The sequence below is a fragment of the Mesoplodon densirostris genome, chromosome 11 (genome assembly GCF_025265405.1).
Source record: "Mesoplodon densirostris isolate mMesDen1 chromosome 11, mMesDen1 primary haplotype, whole genome shotgun sequence".
NCBI classification, from domain to species: domain Eukaryota; kingdom Metazoa; phylum Chordata; class Mammalia; order Artiodactyla; family Ziphiidae; genus Mesoplodon; species Mesoplodon densirostris.
Window position 1 is genome coordinate 13,424,824 of NC_082671.1, and position 7,744 is coordinate 13,432,567.

The following is a 7,744-nucleotide window of genomic DNA, read 5'->3' on the forward strand; positions in this document are numbered from 1 at the left end:
GCAACATCTGCATCTTTGGGAGCCGACATTGCCCCAAAGAACCCATCCCCCCTCAAGAGGGAGGAAAGGAAAATGGTACAAAAACTGTGGTGGTCAGTTTTATGTACTAACTTGGCAAGGCTACAGTTATTCAGTCAAACACTAGGTATGGCTGTGAAAGTATTTTGTAGGTGTGATTAACATCTACAATCAGCTGACTTAAATAAAAGAGATCATCTTTGCTAATCTAGGTGGGCCTGACCTAATCAGTTGCAACACTTTCAGAGTAGTACTGAAGTTTCCCTGGAGAAGAAACCTGGTTGTGGACCTGCTTTAGAGTTTCTAGACTGTCCTAAAGATTTCAGTCTTGCTAATCAACTCCCACAATCACGTACATTAATTTCTGCCATAAAATTATTTATTTATTTGAAATATAGTTGATTTACAACGTTGTGTTAGTTCCAGGTGTACAGTGAAGTGACTCATATATATATATATATATATTATATGTATATATATTATATGTATATATCTATACATATAATATATATAGATTCTTTTTTAGATTCTTTTCCCTTATAGGTTATTACAAAATATTGAGTAGGGTTCCCTGGGCTTTACAGTAGGTCCTTGTTGGTTATCTATTTTATATGTAGTAGTGTGCGTATGTTAACCCCAAACTCCTAATTTATCCCTCTGTGTTTATATCCTAGTTGTTGTGTTTCTGCAGCAGAACATTGGCTGATACAGAAATAAAGGTGTAACAGGTTTGGCTGATGAAGCACCTGCCAGGAATCTCAGAAATAGCTGGAAGGCATAGCGGAATGAGCAGCAGACTGCACTTCCTACTGTGATAATGGAGGTCCAAAGCAGAGAATTTGGTTTTGTGATCGTTATTTTGAACATGTTTACACTCAGGCTGTTAGGACTTCTGACAATGCAATTCACTTGCTGTTGGAGAGGTTTGGTTAATGCTTGAAGGTTAGGGGAGGTAAGCCTGCTTTCTGGGTGTGGTTGATGGCCATACTGAACTTTTCCTCAAAATATTTCTCTTGGTTCTTTATGCTGTGTAGTTTCTACCAGCAAGTCTAAGACAATTATAAAGCAAAATAAGGGCAGATTCTTTATAGAACTGGACTTATACTGCCATCTTGTGGATACTTAGATTTGCAATCTAGTGCTGACAAGAACAAATATGTAGACGAATAAATAAATATGCACATACTTTCTTAAGATATTTGAAGTCTGGAAGAGACTTTAGATTATTCACTGATGCCCTCATTTTACTGAAGAAAAAGCCTGAGGTCCAGAGGGTGAAATGACTAGTCACTCATGATATTTTCGTTTGGCTAATCTGATGGGCAATTTCGATACATCAGCCATGTTCTCCTTTCAAGCTCAGTAATGAAGACTATGTAAGTCCCAGGCTGGACGGATATGAGATTTGGAGTGAGAATAAAGATAGGATGAGGTTCAGGAATAGGGATGAGGCTGAGGGATGGTTCTTAATACATTATTTTCTTGTGAGTTACATGAAACATTTAAATAGCAACGTATTATAGTTTTTGTTTGTTTGTTTGTTTTTTGGCTACTTGCAGGATCTTAGTTCCCTGATCAGGGATCAAACCCCTGCCCCCTGCAGTGGAAACGTGGAGTCCTAACCACTGAACCACCAGGGAATTCTCTTAATACATTATTTTATTACAAAATTAGTGTTATAAAACCAGTGTAAAAATGCATTTCATAAAACTAAAGAGCTTATTCCAAACAGCAAAGTACCCATTATACTCTTTCTGTTCTCCACTTCCTAGAGTTGACTCCTTAACTGCTTCTATTTTTCATCTTCTTGTAGTTACCACAACTTTAAGTAATAGATTTATACCTTTATTTAATTAAACAACATTTAGAGACTCCCTGCTATAAAAGATGAGATATTAACTTATACCATTGGCTACTTTCCCCATCCATTCTTATTCCCTAAATTCAATCCTTAATATTTTTAGGTCTCATTGATTATCACTATAATTTTGAAAATATAGTTCAAGTGGTATTTCTTCTTCCATCAGCTTCAGTCATTGTCTCGAATCTTTGCTTACTTAGGATGAGACTGTTAGTGCCTTTATGCCTCCCTCTGACTTTCCTTCCTCTTTTCCCCATTCTGTCACCACAACTTTTCTTTTACATTCTCACAGTTTTTAGCATTAGTTTTCTGTTCACTAGCCCTACATGAACCGTATATATTTTTTCCTATATATTGATTCTAAAAGCAGAACTAATCAACAGCAGTTCCATTATTAGGACCATATAATGTTATTTGTTTCAAGCAAGGCCAAGTAGCATGCTTTAGAAAACATTCTCCCCTCCATCCATTCAATGTCTACATTTCCAGGCTGCTCAGTGGAACATCTCCCAGGACTAAGGTCAAAAGGACTCTCTTTCGGGTGGGAGGGAGACGCAAAAGGGAGGGGATATGGGAACATATGTATATGTATAACTGATTAAATTTGTAAAAAAAAAAACAAAAAACAAAACAAAACAAAAAAAAAGGGCCTCCCTGGTGGCGCAAGTGGTTGAGAGTCCGCCTGCCGATGCAGGGGATACGGGTTCGTGCCCCGGTCTGGGAGGATCCCATATGCCGCGGAGCGGCTGGGCCCGTGAGCCATGGCCGCTGAGCCTGTGCGTCCGGAGCCTGCGCGTCCGGAGCCTGTGCTCCGCAACGGGGGAGGCCACAACAGTGAGAGGCCCGCATACCGCAAAAAAAAAAAAAAAAAAAAAAAAAAAAAAAAAAAAAAAAAAAACCAAAAAAAAGAATTTGTTTCATAGAAAGTGCTTTGAAACAATTTATGTAGCATTGGGAAAAAAAAAAAAAAAAAAAAAGGACTCTCTTTCCTTACATGTCATCAATTACTTAAAGTCCTGTAAAGTTTTTTGTTTTGTTTACTTGTTTATTTCTCATGTTTTTCTATTTTTTTGGGGGGGGCAAAAGAATGATATGCCTTTGTCATACCCTCAAGTTTATCTGGCTTCATGATTATTTTGTTTATTGCACCAAGTCTTCTGACTGTTTTGGGGAAGTCACCCCTACCAGAGCTTCTGTCCTACTGGACCACTCTGGACTCATTGTTTTCCAACCTTGTTGCATTGCTATGTCATCCCAGACACACTCTTTTTTTTTTGCGGTACGCGGGCCTCTTACTGTTGTGGCCTCTCCTGTTGCGGAGCACAGGCTCCGGATGTGCAGGCTCAACGGCCATGGCTCACGGGCCCAGCCGCTCCGCGGCATGTGGGATCTTCCTGGACCAGGGCACGAACCCGTGTCCCCTGCATCGGCAGGCGGACTCTCAACCACTGCGCCACCAGGGAAGCCCTCATATCCATTTTAAGACAGAGTCTCTTAGATGTTTTGTAGGTCAAGCATCTTATGTAGTTCAAAGCTCAGGGCCTCAGAAATAGTATTCTTTCTAATCTCTACAGATTTCCTTAGTTAGGTTTTCTGGTAGAAACACACACACACACACACACACACACACACACACACACACACTTCCTTTGTCCTCTAGTTTTATGTCTTCTTTCTTCATTCCACCTTTTCTTTCTCTTCTACATCTTCCCTTCTCTCAATAGTTACCTTAAACTCATGGAGTTTCATGACTCCTTCAACCTAAAGTGTTCACCTAGGTTTGATATATAATTGATATGGCCATATGGGTTGTTCAGATATTGATATTTCCACAACATAGGCAAGTAATGACCTCCTGAGCCCCCTAAGTGTTCCCTGCACCCACACGCCCTAGCCTCTTCTCCCCACAATCATAAACCAGGAGATGAATACCTAACATTGCCTGAGACCTTTAGGAACACACTCTATTGTCTGTGCCTTACTGGGTATTAAATATTTTTAATACTTCTTCTAAGCTCTTCAGTAGAATGCAGAGTCTGCAAAGCTCAAATGCCTCCAGGGGCCAGTACGTGCAGAAACTGGGTGAAGCTGCCTGAGCAGAACCAGAGACTGTGCTACATTTTACATGACATCGACAAGCAGTAGCCACTGGGAATTTGGGCCCAGTATTCCTAGATTCTCAGAAGAGGAGTCAGAATATGAGTTGTAGTGTTAGGTATGAGAAGGAATATGGTGAGAAGAGTTTTTTTTTTAAATTTATTTAATTGAAGTATAATTGATTTACATTGTTGTGTTAATTTCTACTGTACAGCAAAGTGATTAGTCACACATATATATATTCTTTTTTATATTCTTTTTCATCATGGTGTATCACAGGATATTGATATAGTTCATGTGCTATACAGTAGGACCTTGTTTTTTTATCCATTCTATACATAATATTTTGCACCTGCTCATCCCAACCTCCCAATCCGTCCCTCCTCCAAACTTCCTCCCCCTTGGCAACCGCAAATGTGTTCTCTACGTCTGCGAGTCTGTTTCTGTTCTGTAGATAAGTTCATCTGTGCTGTATTTTAGATTCCACATATAAGTGATATCATATGGTATTTGTCTTTCTCTTTCTGACTTACTTCACTTAGTATGATAGTCTCTAGGTCCATCCATGTTGCTACAAATGGCATTATTTCATTCTTTCTTATGGCTGAGTAGTATTCTATTTTACTAAAGAAGATGTGCTACCACATCTTCTTTATCCATTCATCTATTGATAGACATTTAGGTTGTTTCCATGTCTTTCCTATTGTAAATAGTGCTGCTATGAACATAGTGGTGCATGTATTTTTTCGAATTCGAGTTTTTTTCAGATATATGCCTAGGAGTAGGATGGCTGGATCATATGGCAGAGCAGAGATTTTTTTTTAAGTGCTCTAAAAATAATTAAGATTTATATCCATGGCATTTAAAAATGTTAGTATACATAATCTGTGGATATTGCATAGAGTTTAAATTAGTTAAGGATTAGTAAATGTATGTTATAACCTCAGTTATTTCTTCTAACAGAGGTTACCACAACACACACACACACACACACACGCATGCAATTTGATTAATTTTCTCCATATTTTAATAGTCATAGTGCCTAGAAGAAGCACAACAAGTTGGGGTTAAGGCATCTGTAATATATCTTTTTCCCACAGTAAAAATAAAGTTAAAAGAATCATCTTATGATATTATTTTATCTAGGCAACTAACTGTACACTAAGCTACAAATAGGTGATTTGCCACTGAAGATTTAAAAGAAGGATCAGTCCCTGAAACATCTCCTCTAGGTTTTAATTTCTCCTACAAAATCTGTGCTTGCAGCTCATCGCTAAATCTCTTTGAGATGGATCATTTCAGACACACACAAGATATGTCTGGGACACCAGAACATCTTCAGAGAGAGTTTCCTACAGTCCACCCACCTCAACGAGCTGCATTTGAGCTGATGTGTCAGTATTTTGGCTCTTCTCAGAAAACAATAAATCTTAGATGTTCTTTTATCAGGTACACGATGTCAATCAGGCTGCTTAATATGAGCCACTTGACAGTTGAAATGATGGCTTATGACAGAGAGAATGTTAATGTAAAATGTCAATCCAGGTAAACTGGAGCAATTATTTATTTTTATAAAATGTTCTGTGTGTTCATCACATTAGGAAAAGAAAGTGGATTGAATACCCTCTTTTCCCCATGGACCTAGCACTACTGGCCATTGATTATGTATTTGTTTGTTGTCCATCTGCCCCACTGGAATGTTAGCTCCATGAGGACAAGGAATTTATCTATCTTATTCACTGTTATAGCCATCTCAGCCCCTTGAAAAATGCCTGGAAAGAGAAGGACATCAATAAATACTTCTTGGGTGAATAAATCCAAGAATAAATGAATGAGATGATTTTGTGCATGTGAAACCATGCACCTCAGATTGGGACTTGAACCCATGCAGCCAGGACTTGAATCCGGCCAAAACCCAGATTGGGACTTGAAACCACATGGCTGGGGCTCGAACCTGGCCAAAACCCGCAGTCTTCCAACTGAGATCACACACCTGGTTTCAGGACTTAAGGAAGCTCAGGTTCTTGATGTCTCATTGCAGAAAGAACTCAGTGAGAGACAAAGTGATAGGTAAGAAGTGGATTTATTTAGAGAGAAACACACTCCACAGACAGAGTGTGGGCCATCTCAGAAGGCGAGAAAGGCACCAGGGTATGGGGTTGTCAGTTTTTATAGGGGTGGGTAATTTCATAGGCTAATGAGTGGGAGGAGTATTCCAGCTATTTTAGGAAGGGGCGGGGATTTCCAGGAACTGGGCCACCACCCACATTTTGATCCTTATGGTCGATCTTGGGACTGTCATGGTGCCTGTGGGTGTGTCATTTAGCTTGCTGATGTGACCGTATACTGAGGCTCAAGGTCTAGTGGAAGGTGACTTGTCCGCCATCTTGGACCCATTTGGTTCTAATCAGTTTAAGTCATGTCCTCGGGCTATGTCATTGTTTCAGAGGTTGTGCCCTGCCTCCTTCCTTCCTGTTTCACATGGATGGTTGTGAAGCTGAATCTGGCCTCTGTACCCTGACACCGAATTAAATCTCAGAGACAGTTTTGGGTGAAGTAGAAAAGAATAGTTTTATTGCTTTGTCAGGCAAAGGGGGTCACAGTAGGCTAATGTCCTCAAAACTGTGTGTCCTGACCTAGAGGGGCTAGTGACGAGTTTTATAGTAATGGTTCAAAGAGGGTGTGATCAGCTCGTGGACATTCTTCTGATTGGTTGGTGGTGAGGTAAGTGGGAGTCACCGTCATGAGCCTTCTGGTTCCAACTGGTCTGGGGTTTAGGGGTCTACATGTTTGTGGGCAGCGTACAGTTAATTTCTCCCACCGGGTGGGGTTTTCAGTAACTGCAAAACAGCTCAAAGATATTGTTATGTATATTCCTTGATGGGGAACCAGGACCCTGCCCCAAGGCTACACTATTGTTTCTCTTGACTGTTTGTTTCTCCCTTGTCTCTGCATCTTCTCCCTTCCCTAATTAACGGAACTCAGGGAAAGTCATGGAGGACAAATGAAGCCTATTTCCTGTCGTCAAGAAATGGGAATGGATAAAGAAGATGTGGCACATATATACAATGGAATATTACTCAGCCATAAAAGAAACGAAATTGAGCTATTTGTAATGAGGTGGATGGACCTAGAGTCTGTCACACAGAGTGAAGTAAGTCAGAAAGAGAAAGACAAATACCATATGCTAACACATATATATGGAATTTAAGAAAAAAAAATGTCATGAAGAACCTAGGGGTAAGACAGGAATAAAGACACAGACCCACTAGAGAATGGACTTGAGGATATGGGGATGGGGAAGGGTAAGCTGTGACAAAGCGAGAGAGAGGCATGGACATATATACACTACCAAATGTAAAATAGATAGCAAGTGGGAAGCAGCCGCATAGCACAGGGAGATCAGCTCGATGCTTTGTGACCACCTAGAGGGGTGGGATAGGGAGGGTGGGAGGGAGATGCAAGAGGGAGGAGATATGGGGATATATGTATACATATATTTGACTCACTTTGTTATACAGCAGAAACTAACACACAATTGTAAAGCAATTATATTCCAATAAAGATGTTAAAAAATTTTTAACTGCAGGGTTTCTCTTAATTTAGAAATATTTTTCTGATAGTGGATATTTAAATACATAAAACAAGTGGAGGTATGTACAGAATATAAGTGTCATACTTATTTATCAATTTTAACACATTTCAGTGGGATCAATGTTCTCTTACTTTTAAAAGCACCTATTTTTTAAAATGCTACGTAAAAAACTC